We start from the raw sequence: 14415 nt of genomic DNA, 5'->3' as shown, positions 1-14415 counted from the left end.
ATGAGGCCATCTTGGATGTTCCAGCCCCAGCCAAGTTCCCAGCTAAGTACAGCCACGTGAGTGCCCCAGCTAGCACCATGCAGAGCAGCACTACCTAGCTGAGCCAAGAAACCCACAGAATCAATAGAAATAATACATTATTATCATGTGAGGCTATGGAGTTTGGTGGTGGTTAATTATGCAGCCATAAATAGTCACGTAGTCCGGATGCTTAGTGATGTAAAACATGCAGGATTTGCCTTATGCGCAAGTGACAGAGGAAGGGCCCATCCACCTCAATTGACAAATGATCAGGAGATAAGAATTTCCTCAGAGACTCTTAACCAGATTGTTACTGTGCTTAATATGGCAACATCAGGGACTGATTCCATTGGGCACACCATTATCTCTTCCCTTTAGTCTTCTTTTAAAATGTAAATGTAACCCACATGGATGTAACGAAAAGAAAAAAATTCAAGGAGTCGAAATTCCTAAAGAGAGCATTTTTCCTAGAGTGGCAGTACTCTAAACATAGGCCACAGTTTTGGATATTAAGGATGATACTTGTCCTGATGTAAGGAGAGAGGGAGAAATATTTAAAAGGAAAAATTGGAAAAGAAAAAAGAGAATGGGACTGGGAGAAAGTTTTCCCCAAGTCTGTTATCTTTCCAACCCAAACCAGTGTGATAAAGAGCATCTCCCAGCATTCTGAGAGTGGCAGTTACAGGAATCCTGAGACCCCAGTGCCAAGCTATGATAACATGCACAGGGTGAAGCCAGGTCTATCATCTGACAGCCTGGGTGGGTTGTAAGGAAAGAAAGATGAGATGAGGGATTGACATGATCCAGTCACTGATTTTTAGCCAACAGCCAGGGTGTTATCTTTTGAAGATGGGAATATAACCAATCTGGCCATGTCTGAATAGTTCTAAAACTTTTTTTTTTTTTGAGATGGAGTCTTGCTCTGTCATTCAGGCTGGAGTGCAATGGTGCTATCTTGGCTCACTGCAAACTTTGCCTCCTGGGTTCAAGCGATTCTCCTTCCTCAGCCTCCCAAGTAGCTGGGATTACAGGCAACTGTCACCACGCCCGGCTAATTTTTGTATTTTTAGTAGAGATGGGGTTTCACCATGTTGGCCGGGCTGGTCTCGAATGCCTGACCTCGTGATCTGCCTGCCTTGGCCTCACAAAGTGCTGGGATTACAGACATGAGCCACCGCATTTGGCCTAAAATGAATTTTTAAAGAATTGTGGCCAAGATAAAGAGTTGTAAAGACTCATGGAAAAAAATAGGTTGCTATAAAAACATCATTTCTCAAAGGATAGCCTGTAAAACACTAGTCCTACAAGTAGCTTCCTCTTAAAAACAGCCTACGGTCCAGTACATTTGGGAAAACCTCCCTAATGCACACTGTCACCCCCTTGCAGAATGATAGCACACATCAGCATACAAGGGTTCCGAGCTGGTCTAGAGCAAGGAAGTCTTCTCAGCTTTGTTAAACACACGATTTCACAGATGTTTTGTTGATTATGAGAGTTACTCCCCACTTACCTGCCATCGACTGTCAAGCAGAAAGGAAAAATTGCTTTTGTATGGAAGGAAATATCATTTTAAAAGCCCCAGTCCTGAAAAGAATTAGTCTATGATAATTGTTCTCAGGTCTGTCTCTCTGCAAAACATCCAACAGTGGCCAGCCCATTTATCCACCTGCATAGGTTGTTTAGGCAGGACTAGGAGATTAATAAAGAAGACGGTGTAAATTCAGCATCCTGGTCTACATAGAATCCCCCCATCGTCTCTATTAGAGACTCATATATAGCTAAATAAATGTCACACTTGGATTATTTCCTCTGTTCTGCTCAGTAGTCCTGAAGATAAGGAAACATTCTTTCCGACATAATAAGCCATCAAAATACATTTATAACAAATCCCAGGTACACCAAAGTTATCTGTGTTGCCGACAATGGGCTTTCTTCCCGCCTGTCTCTTTCATTATGTTCCCAACAAAGGAGGTTCACTATTACTCTTGTCCTGGCAAAAGACAGTACTTCGGCCCTTGGAGCTCTGACAATTGTACTCAACCCATTTAATTACTTCCAGTACAGGCACACGCTTTATTAACAGAGCCAGGATCAGCAGGGGCTTCTTTGGGTCACGGAAAGGAGAGTTAATTGAGACTTATTTATAAGGATCTATGCACACACCAAGGGGACAGCAGCAGTGGCTATATTTTCTTCCTTGTGTATGAGGTCTAGGAATCAAAACCCAAAGAGCCTCCAGAATAGTTGACAAGGCAAAAAACAAACAAACAACAACAACACAGAAATGAGAGTGAAATGAGCTGTTGCTCATTGTTTACATGTTGAGAAAATTAAAAATTCCTCCAGACCCAGATGCACAGCCAACTTGTGCCTTCCAACCCCACAACTGCCCTCTCCAGCTCCTGCCTTGCACCCCAAACCAGCCCTCAGGACTACTCTCAAAAAACAACAAATGAACAAACAAAAGCCCCAACTTTCCTCATGTTAAAATGTTAACTGGCTGGGCACGGTGGCTCATGCCTGCCTGTAATCCCAGCATTTTGCGAGGCGGAGGTGGGAGGATTGCTTAAGCCCAGAAGTTAGAGATCAGCCTGGGCAACATAGTGAGACCTCATCTCTACAAAAAATATTAAAAAATAGCCAGGCATGGTGATGCATGCCTGCAGTCCCAGCTAACCTATGGTCCCAGCTACTCAGGAGGCTGAAGCAGGAGGATCGCTTGAGCCTGGGAGGGTGAGGCTGCAGTGAGCAATGATTGTGCTACTGCTCTCCAGCCTGGGTGACAGAGTGAGACCCTGTCTCAAAAATAAAAAATGTTAACTGTTGTAGTGAAAGTTGTCCTCATATCTGTGTTTTGCAGAAGAGTATCTTTGGGCTCTGTAGTTGATCCTCGACTTTCAACCTGCTTGTAAGAGGCCTCACCAGGAGCTCAGCTCTTCACACCCTAATGGTACCTTCACTGCTGCTTTGTGGTAGCCCCAACCTCCTAGACATACATATATAGAGGGAACCCCCAAGGCTCCTTGCACCTCTAAATATTGTAACTAAAGGAAGTCCTAGTTGTAAAGTCAGTATTTAAGGCCTCACCTTCAAAGTCTCTGAAAATACCCTGTGTATCTCCTATGTTGTAGAGAGGCTGTCACCACAGACTCAGGTAAACTGTAAGGTGAATCATTGGAGGTCCATTCATCTTTGATCTTTTGAGCTCTGTCCAGGATACTTGGATGGTAGCTGACCCAACATGACCAGAGGAAATGTGGGGAGGAGGGTAAGGGGGTTGAATCTGGACATGGTTTCCTTGCTATTCAAGCAAAGATAGTTTAAAATTAGAAGGATGAGCTCAGGGAGGTCACAGCTATTTAATTCAAATTTATTTTTTCAGTTAAAATACCTTTCTTATACATTCTTATATTGCTTTTTTCATTGTAAGTTGCAATGAGAAAAGATCTAATAGTTCAGAGGTCTGGATAAACATACAAAAAAGTTCAGAGCTTGTCCAAATTGTATCTGACGGCCTAATTAGGACATCATGTGACTTGGTTGGGGGTTGTGTCATGAGGAACAGGGCATCAGACACTCATTGCTACAAATACTATTTTTCTTCAGTGATAGCCATTCACCCACTTCATGTCAGGTCAGGGAATTAGAGCAAAAGGAATTCTGGCAATTTCAGAAAGCCTTTCTCCCAATTAGTAGAGCACATTATGCTGGGTACTAGGACTTTGCTCCCCCAGCCTAGGGGAATGCAGGGGCAGAGACTGAGGCCTGGATGTGAGTCCTCACTCCTCTGCCTCCCCACCATGCAGGGGCCCCTACCCCTACCTTTATGGACTCGTGGAGGCTCTAGCTGCCATGCCTCAGCAGACCATGCTGTGGGCCCCTCAGGGATCCCCATAGCTGGGGGAATATCCTGTGTGGAGGGAGGAAGAGCCTAAGAAGAAATGGGTGTGATGCAAATTTATTCGTTCAAAAAATATAGGAATCTCCACCATGTGCAAGACACTGTATCAGCTATCATAAGAGATACAGAATGATGACAAGGTCGCTGCCCACGAGGAACTTACAATCTACTGGAAGCAGCTTAATACCAATAGGAGGTAGTGGTATTGAGCCATATACATAAGTAAGCACACCTGCATTATGTGGTAGGAAGAAAGAATGAACTTGTTCTGTGTCAACCCAGGTTTGGGTCCTAGGCTAGCTTTGATGAGCTGTGTCTCTGCCAGAGAGTTCTCCAAACTTTCTCAACCTTGGTTTCCCGTAAGTCAAAATTAAGAGGAAAAAACCTCATTTATTTCCAGATTTTGTTGCATATTAAATGATACGGAAAGCACCTGGTCCCTGCACTGACTCAATCAGGTAGTTTCCTGATGTTGATATTGGGCCCTGTGAACTATGCAGTGTCTCTCTGAAATCATTTATGGTCCTTGAAAGGGAAAAAAGAAAAAAACCCATTCTATCTTCATGGCCCAAGGATCTCTTAAACGAGGTATGGAAGTAAAAAAAAAAAACAGGAATGCAAATTACTTACTTAACATTTATTAAACATTTAATATATGCAAGATTCTGTGTTAAATGCTTTTCGGATATGATCTCATTTAATCTGTACACCATGTAAGGAAGGCACTTTAAAAAATCCTCAATTTACAGATGAGGTACCTGAAGACCAGAGGGGTTAACTCTCATTAAGTCCACACTGGATCCAAACAAGCACCCTTTTGACCCAGGAGCCTATGCTATCTACTTGCTGCCTACTTGTTTCTCTGAGGTCTCAACCACAGAAGGATCTAGCTGGACAGCAATAGGTCTCGGAAGTCTGTCCCCACCAGCAATGGGGCTGGCCTCACTCAGACAGCCCTGGGGATATCAACAGCCTTGAAAGTCCCAGGACTTGTATTGGCAAAGTGATGCTCTGGTGACCTGGGATTGCTGCTACAGTGAAAAGCTATGACTAGCTATAAGGCACACATAAGACATTGCCCTGCCTCCTGTTTCCTCTGCACTATGGGATGTGCTTTTCAGGCTGGGTGAGGTGGCTCATGCCTGTGATCCCATCACTTTGGGAGGCTGAAGAGGGTGGATTGCATGAGCCCAGGAGTTTGAGACCAACCTGGGCAACACGACAAAACCCCATCTCTATAATAAAGACAAAAAATAATTTAACAAAAAAGATGCTTTTCAGAAACCATGGCTGTATAGAAATATCATTCCGAATGCTTGCAAAAGACCCAGTCATTGAGTGGCAGCCTTAACTCTCTTCTTTAGAAACTCAGTTTTTCATTTGAGTTTGTTTCTTTCTGTGGGCAGACCATGTTGCTGGTCCCATTGCTTTGGCTGATGAGTTCAATTATTTCCTGAATCACCTCCAGCCCATTGTTTTCAGACTGCTTCATGGTCACGGAACTTTGATCATAACACTAGTAAATGTGTTCCTTTCGCCCTGGCAAGGCAGGCTTACGTATGAAATGATAGCATAACCTCACATCCTAGTGCGGGGGAGAACTTCAATCACTGTACTGCCATCTTCACCAGCACAAGGAAACACCTATAAGTCTTTTTTTTTTTTCTATTCTTACACATTCTTCTTACTCAGGAGTCAGCAAACTATGGTCTTTAAACCAAATCCAGCCTGCACTCTGCTTTCATAAATAAAGTTTTATTGGAACACAACCATGCTCACTTTTTAAAAATGTCTTACTTCTGGCTGTCTTCATGCTACAATGGCAGAGATGAATAGTCATAACAGGGAACAAATGGTCTAAGAAGCCTAGAATATTTACTATCTGACTCTTTACAGAAAAAGATCACCAACTCATGCTCTAACTTACTTTATTTTTTATTTCCATTGCTTGGACTGTTGTGATTTCCAGATTTGAGATTTCTTATGTGATCATCTAATATTTCATAATTCTTCAGTGACACCCATTGTCTCCAGTACAAATCCCAAATGAATTCAGCATACAAGGCCTTTCATAACTTGGTTCCTATCTAGATTTCTATCCTCTTCTCCATCAACCACACACATTTTCCATCAACCACACACATACCCTTGTGATAGAACCACAATAAGTTTGTCCTTCACGTGTAAATAGCCCAGGCTCTTGTATCTTCTGGTATGTTATAGGTTATGTTCTCTGCCTGGAGTCCACTTTCTTCATGCTAGGCAATAAGCCACTCTTTCTCTAAGAGCTAACCTATCATCTAGCCTTCATAATTCATCACTTTTCTTCTCCACTGTGTTTTAATAATTTGTTTTCACATCTGCCTATCCTATAAAACTGTGTTATTTCTTGAAGGCGGGGAACTCTGTCAATTGATTTTTATATTCAGTGTGTCTGACACATATTTTGGTGCATGGTAGATACTCAGTAGATGTTTATTTGACAAATGAATGGGCCAATAGAGAAATGCATGCCATGCGTATATTGGTGCTTCCATTAGTAAAGCACATGCTCTCCTTGGGATGAACCTCCCTATCTCCCACTCCCATTAACATTATCTGACAAGAGTCCCTTTTATGTGGGACAAACATGGGCTTAGCAATGAACATGAAATTGATGAACATGCTCTGTCTGCAAGTCTGCTGCTCACTAGCCCAGGCATCACTGGCTGAGGCACGTAACTTCTGCCCACTGGCCTGATCCATGAAGGTGGCAGAATAATTTATTTTTCCTGAAAGACTGTGAGCATTAGTCCCTATATCAGAAGAAGGTATAGAAATAAGGGAGACTATATTGGAATGTCTAAGGGAAAAGCCATGCCTAGGGCTGCCTGGACGTCAGAGACAGGTGAGAGTGCACCTGTGTACACTTGGTAAGGCCAAGGCAGCTCTGCTGACAGGAAGGTTACCTCTGAGCCACGTGACTCAAGCTGCACAGAGCAGAGCCAGCCTTTGGAGAAGGTCAATGTGGTGAGGAGGGAGGGAGACTAGGACTTGGAGGTTTCTTTGGGCTCAATCATTGGCTCAGTATTCAGCAGCAATTTTAGCCCAAACCTCAAGTCATAGACCAAGCAGAAAGAGCCTGGATTTTCTAGGACTAAATCATGGGTAAGGAGGAAGATAAGACAAGAAAAATGCATGGGGAAAGAGGGAGAAATAAGATGAGATCAAAGCAGTCAGGGTGAAGAAATAAAAATAAAAGCAAGGGGGTGAGATCACATGAGCAGAGGTAGTAGACTGTGACCACTTGTCATTCATAAGGTCTCAGGCATTTCCTGGGCAGCTTCTCTCCACTTCAAGCCTGTATCAGTTCCTCTACCGATCAAGCTGGCATTTTCTGCCTTTCCCACCTCTGTGCTCTCTCCCTCTTCTCTTTTTCCTTTCATCTCTTCCTCTCTAGTTCTCTATCCCTCCTCCTGCCTGCCTTAGCTTCTATTCTCCTCCTTTTTTCCTCTCTCTCACTACTCTTCTTGCCCTATTTCCAAAGCCTCCTTTCCAGTGTTAACTTGATCCAGAAAGGATCTTGCCTCTTGGGGAGAGAGCTCAAAAGCAGTGAAAAGAGGCTGCTTTCTATTGGAATTGTCATGGAACCATGTCTGAAAGTACCAGGCTGGAGCACTGGCTCTATCCTGCCCCTGAGAAAAGTGACTGAACTTTCCTTTACACATACACACACACACACACACACACACACACACACATACACATCCCCCAACAACATGCCTACCAATTCAAACGCTCTCCTACACAGGAGACTGTAGTCTCCTGGCTCAAGGGAACAATGCCATTGTTCAGAATGTTTAACCTGATTCCTTTGTGGGGAGTTCCAAACTATCATAACCAAATTCTGATGTCATGCTGGTGGCAGGGAAATAACCCATCTGCTCTGGGCTAACCATGTTACATCAAGTCTTAATTACATGCAATTATATTGGTGGAGAGAGAAGGGGATGACTTGAATTGAGGCCCTGTCAGTAATCACAGGCTAGGCTAAAGGGACTTTTGCTGGGGAAGTTAATGGGTGCCCTTACACAGATGATACAAATACATGCTCTACAAAATGAATCAGTTGCCAAGTTCTGTTGGTTCATCCTGAGTGATGTCTGGGATTCTCCATCCCTTTGTTTCCTTTCCATTTCACCGCTAGTGCCCCAGTTCAGCTCCTGTTGCTGTAATCCCAGACTATTAGCGTAGTCTTCCAAATACTTTCCACCCCTCCTGGAGCTTCCCTTTTCAACCCAAATTGCCTGCTAAGGGTAAATTGATTGTTGTAAAGAAAAATCTCATCATATAAGCTTTCCACTCACCTATAGAAAACAGCTCATTCTCTTGCCACATTTGTGGCTCCTAGCACATCTCCCACTATCCTTGTATATGGATCCTAGATTCTGGCCATGGTGGACCTTGAATATTCTGTAAACATGTCTCATGTTAATTATCATTGAAACTTTAAAAAAATTCAGCTGCAATATCTGATACTCCTGTTTACCTAATCTTCCAGACCCACTCATCTACGGTCTGGACTCTGAAGCCTCTTTATGATTAATGGTTCAGAAATGATGTCTCCCTCCCCTGAATCTTTAGAGCATTCAGATAGGTTTTATCCCTGTAAAGTGGTCCAATGAGGACACAATGGTCTGTACTAATAGCTCATTGAAGGCAGAGTTAGTTTATATTTAATCCATCTTTTATCTCCCACAGTGCCTTACACAGAGTAAAAACTGAATAAATAAATGATTTTTATCTATTGAACAAGTTTAAATACAATGGGGCTCGTAAGTTGAAATGGATGTCAAGGAAATAAAACACAAGGACAGAAAAAAATGTATAAATTACATATACAACCAATCTGACAGTCCATTGTGAGACTAAACCAATGCCAAGAAGTTGTTAGAAGCTTATGGATGGAAGCAAAAGGGTATAGAGACAGTGTGGGCGAAGTCTTTGAGACCAGAGGAAGATTGTGACCAAGTGGGAACTTTTCTGTGCTAAGTGGTGTGCTGGCTGCCTTACCACACATCTCTCATTCAATCCTCACAACCACCCCGTGTTACATGTGAGGAACCTGCCTAGGGCCACACAGCTGGAAAGGCAGAGTCAGGACCCAAACCCAAGCTCCCAGACCCCATGCCCATATTCTCTGCACGGCACAGTACTATCCTTCCCCTAACATATTGTCCCTGATGTAAGATGTCTGTCGTATCAAAACTACTGTCATTGTTATAGAAGTTAAAGTAGAAAGAAATTCATTTTTAGAATAAAGTTATACAAACTGTATTTTGGTTCTTTGTACTTCCCGGAAAAAAAATTATGTTTTATTAAGTCACCTTTGCCTTGTCAAAATATTATTGAGACACTTTAAACACCCCTCTCTCCCCCTTGCTCCCTTCCCTGCCACTAACTCTGTGACCCCAACCCTCTTCCCAAAAGCCTTGTCAACTGCACTCTGTTCACCTGATTGTTATGACTTTATTCTTATATGTATGGCTTTTTGCTTGTGTTTTAATAGAATAGTTATACATACATACATATATATAAAGTTATATATATGTGTAGTCACATATACACATGTATATATATACATATGAGAGAACTTGAAAAAGTTCATGGAAAATGGAATTAAAAGATAAATATAAAATATACGATCTTTATTTCTCAACATAAATTCTATCAAATTCAAGACATAATTGTAAGTGATGATACCAGCCATTTAGTCCACCCCTAGAGAACTGAGGGCCCTGGGAATGTAATCACATCAATGCAGTATTTTTTACATTATTAACTGGAGAAAAATGGGTGCCCTTTAAAGATTTTCTAAGGTTAGGAAACAAAAAGAAGTCAGAAGGAACCAAATCAGAACTGAAAGTGGGATGCCTAATGATTTTCCGTTGAAACTTTCACAAAATTGTCCTTGTTTGATGAGAGAAACAAGCAGGAATATTGTTGTGGTGAAGAAGGACTCTCTAGTAAACTTTCCTGGGCATTTTTCTGCTAAAGCTTTGGCTGGCTTCTTAAAACACTCTCATAATAAGCAGATGTTGTCATTCTTTGTCCCACCAGAAAGTCAACAAGCAAAATGCCTCGAGCATCCCCCAAAACTTTTGCTATAAGCTTTGCTCTTGACTGGTCAGCTTTTGACTGGATCACTTCCACCGCTTGGTAGCCATTGCTTTCATTGTGCTTTCTCATCTGGCTCGTACTGATAAAGCCATGTTCTATCTCCAGTTACAATTCTTCAAAGAAATGCTTCAGGATCTCGATCCCACTTGTTTAAAATTTGCATCCAAAGCTCTGCTCTTGTCTGCAGCTGATCTTGGTGCAACAGCTTTGGCACCCATCAAGTAAAATGATTGCTCAGCTTTAATTTTTAAGTCAAAATTCTGTGAGCTGAACCAATTGAGATATCTATGGTGTTGACTATTTGTGCTATTAATCATTGGTCCTTTTCAATTAGGGCACAAATAAGATTAATGTTTTTCTCACAAATCAATGTGGATGGTCTGCTGCTATGGGCTTTATCTTCAACATTGTCTCATCCTTTATTAAAACAAGTTATTTATTTGTAAACTACTTATGCCTCTGTAAGCTTTTTGTAAAGCATCAGTGATTTTACTATTTTTCCACCCAAGTTTTAATATCAATTTGATCTTTTTTTCTTGCTTAAATTTTAGCAGAATTCATGCTGCTCTGTTAGGGGCTCTTTTCAAATTGAGGTTTTATTCTTGTTAGTGCCTCAAATTGGATTCTATTCAGACATGTTATAACAAGTTTGTACAGGTTCACTTTGGTACAAAAAATCTTAAAATCCATGCATAGTTTCTTCATAATACACATTTCCCATGAACATTTTGAAGATCCCTTGTTCATATAGAGATACATATATATTTAAAAAGCAGGAAACCATTATCACAATTTACCATTGTTGTGCACCAACTATAGGTAGGCATGAACTAAAGAAATGTAGGTACCTTGAGAACAAGGGAGTCATCCTCCTGCATACACAGTGTTTGCTTTGTTGTTGCCAAAATCCATCACTGTGTCTGGCATAGCAGACATTAACTAAATGGCTGTTTACTAATGGATGAAGACAGGGAGGATGGAGTGGGAGAAAGAGGAAGGGCCATGCAGTTTTTGGTGTGTGCTTTTCAGGAACCAATGCATTTATCTTTTAATGTGATGTTACTCTGCCACCATTAAGGAAACTCTTGCTTCTTCTACTTCCACACCAGTCCAAATCTTTGAGTAGGACTCCCAGAGATCAAACTAATGGATTGAAATCAAGAAAATTCATTTATGTGGCACTTTGTTCATGAATTCTCCCAACCATTGGTTGGATCAAATGTCATTTTATCAGTCACCAGTTTTAACATTCTTTTCCAAACCCAAGCCAGTGTCCAAACCTAAAAACCTGATTGTGTTCCACCAAAATAACAGTTTACATAGAAAACACCTCAGTATAAATTTTGCCTAAATGTAGTTATCTAAACAGAATAAAGCAAAACAAAATTAAAACTGGCTTAGTTGAATTTGATTTTTCAAAGAAGCATGAGATGTACATATAAAGAGAAACTTGGTCAACTGTATTTGCTGAGGACCATCTGCTTGCAGAGGCTTGCAGTGGTTGTTTGGGAAAGATGTTAACCAGAGAAGATATATTTCTGCAAAACATAGGTATACAATAAGGCAAATATGCACACCTTAGATGATATCTTATGTTTTTACTTTATAATATTCTGTAGAGAGGCCATAAGAGAAAGAATAAAAAGAACTAGGGTAGAAACAAGAGAAGAAACAGACCTGAGGAACTGGGGTTTATGTAAATCCATCCCAGACCTTTAAATTATATTGAGCACTTTATGGAGTTCAGACACATCATAAGAGTGGGAAAAACATGGCACTGGTCACAAAGCTATTAAGAGACTGGCATTCCAACCATGCCTTTTCCTCTTAATAGCTTTATGACCTTAGGCCAGCTATCTAAACTCTTCAAGGTTCAATTTTCTCATCTGCGGAGAATTGCCTTGGAATTGGTCATCTTGGTGTTTCCTTCAAGTACTAATATTCCAAGATGGTGGTTAATCTTGATTTAAAATATTTTCTGTGACTTCCCCAGGTAGTCAGTTTCACAATTTAATAACACACTTGTATACATGTACTTAATTGGAATCTCCCCTCCTGCACTTTAAACTAATTTCTTTAGTTTGGTCCTTGGCAGAATTATAGAAGAAGAGGCATTTTCTTGATGATGAAACACCATGTGCTTAAAACAAATAGTTAACTCTTTTTCTTTCATAAAAGTAATATATATTTACTGTGTAAAAACTTAGAAATATAGAAAAGTAGAGAAAATAAAATAATAACCACTTATAATTCCACCCCAAGAGCTAATAACAGCTTATATATGCATTTCTAGTTTTTTTAGCATAGGATTACGTGCCAAATATATTTTGTACCCTAATTTTTAAAAATTTATATTCTCATGAGGATTTTTTGTCATTAAAAATGATTTAAACACTGATTTTTTAAAAGATGATTTAATATCCTATTGTATTCAAAGAGATAAAGTTCATTGTTAGACACCTTTGTTTGCTTGCAATTCTAGTTGATTTTAAACATTTATTTTTACCAAACTAATGCTAGTACATATTTTAAAAGTTAAAAGATAGCTACAAATCTCTTGAGATAAGACAGGAGATACTTGCCCTTCCTTCTTTTCTTCAGGGCCCAACTTCTAATGACAGATATTTTTTAACTCTTTGTTTATCTCTTTTCTTCCATATTTCAAAATTATGTGCTTATATACTTACTCTCATTTTTGTCAGTTTTGTCACCAATGTTAGTGACTTCATATGATGGGGGATGAGGATTTAGCATGCCTATCCCAACAACTTCCATATACCCTCTCATAATTCTCTCACCAGAATAAAATTATAATTTTTGGTAAAATCAACACTGGCACCATTATTATAAAAATATTCTTTACTGCTGAGACAAGTAGTATGCTATGATTAAATTTAATTTTTTGCATATGCAACATTTTACTTTAATAAAGACATCCTTCTTGGAGCCCTTTTATTATCCTGTTCTAGTTTCACCGGTTGCTTTCTGGACCAGGTTACGTCTATTGTCCAGATACTTATGATTGCAATAATCTTGGATAGTCTCCTCACCTCTCTTGTGTTCTGTGTCCCCTATTTTTCCAGTTGTCATGCCCTGCTCTCTTTTGGTTCACTCTTCCATTAAATGAAGCACATTCTTCAAAAGCTTCATGAAGAAAGGAGAATGACAAGTAGAATTTTGAGGCTTGGCACGTCTTAAAAATGTCTTTATTTTTCCATCACCATCACAGTTGATGTATAGTTTGGCTGGGCAAAATATTTTAGGTTGAAATCCTTTAGAACTTTGAAGATATTGCTGCACTGTCTTTTAACTTCTAGTGTTGCTTTAAGTAGTTCAATGCCATTTTAATTCCAGGTCTCAGATGTGTTATCCTTTTCTTTTTCTCTCTCTGAAAGCTTTAGAATTTTCCCTTTATTGGTGGTGTTAATTTGAAATTTCATTATGATCTGCCTTCAAGCATTTTATTTATTTATTTGTTTATTCATTCAAGCTAGGTGCTTGGAAATTTTTATTATAAAATCTCACATCCAGTTATGGACTTTTTAAACAAAATTGTTTCTTTTATAATATAGTTCCTTCTGTTTGCAAATGTTTTGCCAATTTTCACAATAAAACAGCATCTATTTTAATTAGATTTTTGAAAACTAATCACAGTATGACTTAATTCACTGCTGATATTTTATTTTACAAATAATACACTTATTGATCTTGTGCATGATTCAAACATACAGAAATATAGTGAAAAGGTTGTATTTCTTTTCTCTCCCTATATTTCTACTCCCTTCCTAAGGTAACCATACCTAAAAATGTGCTGTGCATCTTTCCAGTCACCTTTTTTAACATATTTGTAGACTCACATTTGTAAAGTATGATAATAAAATCATACTACACTTTTAATTTTGCAATTAGATTTTTTCCACTTGTCAATAAATCCTGAATAATTTTTGGTGTCTGCACATATGCATTTCATAGTATACAGCACCACACTGATTTACCAAATCATATATCTATTAAGATGGTTTCATTTTTCTTAATGATACTTAAAAGCTGCTTTTAGAGTAAAAATATTAAACTTTTAAAATAATATTTTACCATAAACTATCATATACTTTGATGGCACTCAGCCCTCAAGCTGATGAATTACTCTAGACTATGAATCAAATTCACTGGCCCTCCTGTAACTAAGAGACAGAAGAGAAAATCAAAGATGCAAGAGATAAAGATAAGTATTGTGGTTTACATCAGGGTTCCCAACCACCAGGCTAGTGGACTAGTATCTGTCTGTGGTCAGTTAGGAACCCAGCTGCACACCAGGAGGTGAACTGCGGGCTAGC

Source organism: Pan troglodytes, chromosome 1, assembly GCF_028858775.2.
Source record: "Pan troglodytes isolate AG18354 chromosome 1, NHGRI_mPanTro3-v2.0_pri, whole genome shotgun sequence".
NCBI classification, from domain to species: domain Eukaryota; kingdom Metazoa; phylum Chordata; class Mammalia; order Primates; family Hominidae; genus Pan; species Pan troglodytes.
The sequence above is the reverse complement of the archived record's forward strand: the minus strand, read 5'-3'. Positions refer to the sequence as shown.